Source organism: Rhincodon typus, chromosome 33 (genome assembly GCF_021869965.1).
Source record: "Rhincodon typus isolate 14 chromosome 33, sRhiTyp1.1, whole genome shotgun sequence".
In the NCBI taxonomy this organism is placed as follows: domain Eukaryota; kingdom Metazoa; phylum Chordata; class Chondrichthyes; order Orectolobiformes; family Rhincodontidae; genus Rhincodon; species Rhincodon typus.
In genome coordinates, this window is record NC_063364.1 from 4,527,940 (window position 1) to 4,529,012 (window position 1,073).

A 1,073-nucleotide genomic window follows, 5' to 3' on the forward strand; every position below is an offset into this window, starting at 1 on the left:
CCTTCCTAATCATATACCCATCCAGATGCCTTTTAAATGTTGTAACTGTACTAGCCTTCTCCACTTCTTCTCATTCCGTACACGCACCACCCTCTGTGTGAAAAAGCTGCCCCTTAAGTCCCTTTTAAATCTTCCCCCTCTCACCTTAAACCTGTGCCCTCTAGGTTTGGACTTCTCTACCTTGGGGAAAATACCCTATCCATGCTCCTCATGAATTTATAAACTTCTATAAGGTTATCCCTCAGCCTGCAACACTGCAGCCTATACAGCTTCTCCCTGTAGCTCAAACTCTCCAACCCTGGCCATATCCTTGTAAATCTTTTCTGAACTCTTTCAAGTTTCACAACGTCTTTCTTATAGCAAGGAGACCAGAATTGAATTCGTTTGAATAAATTAGTTTCTGGGGAAAGGGAGAGACAATGGTACCAAGTCATGACACCCTTCCAGAGAGCCAGTACAGACATGATGGGCCAAACAGCCTCCTTCTGCACTGTAACAATTCTGTGACTCTGCCATGCTGTTCGGAGAGTTGTAAGCTGCTGCAGTGCATCATGTAGAAGATACACACTGCTTCTAATGTGTGTTGGTGATGGAGGAATTGAATATGTAATGTGTTGGCTGAGGTGTCAATTAAGCAGGCTGCTTTGTGCTGGATGGTGTCAAGGTTCTTCAGTGTTGTTGGAGCTGTCCTCATCCAGGCAAGTGGAAAGTATGAGGCTGTAGACTTGCTCGCTGAGCCAGTGAGTTTGGTTGAAAATGTTTCATCACCCAGCTAGGTAACCTCGTCAGTACATCTCCGGTGAAGCCTCTGCACTTAGCAGGGTGATGAAATGTTTGCAACCAAAACCATCGGCTCAGCGAGCATGTCTACAACCTCATCCAAAACCCGAGCTACAAATCGTATCGAAAACTTTAAGATGGAAAGAATTCCATCATAACATGAGATAGTAGGAACTGCAGATGCTGGAAAATCTGAGACAACAAGATGCAGAGCTGGATGAACACAGCAGGCCAAGCAGCATCATAGGAGCAGGAAGGCTGATGTTTCGGGCCTAGACCCTTCATCAGAAACC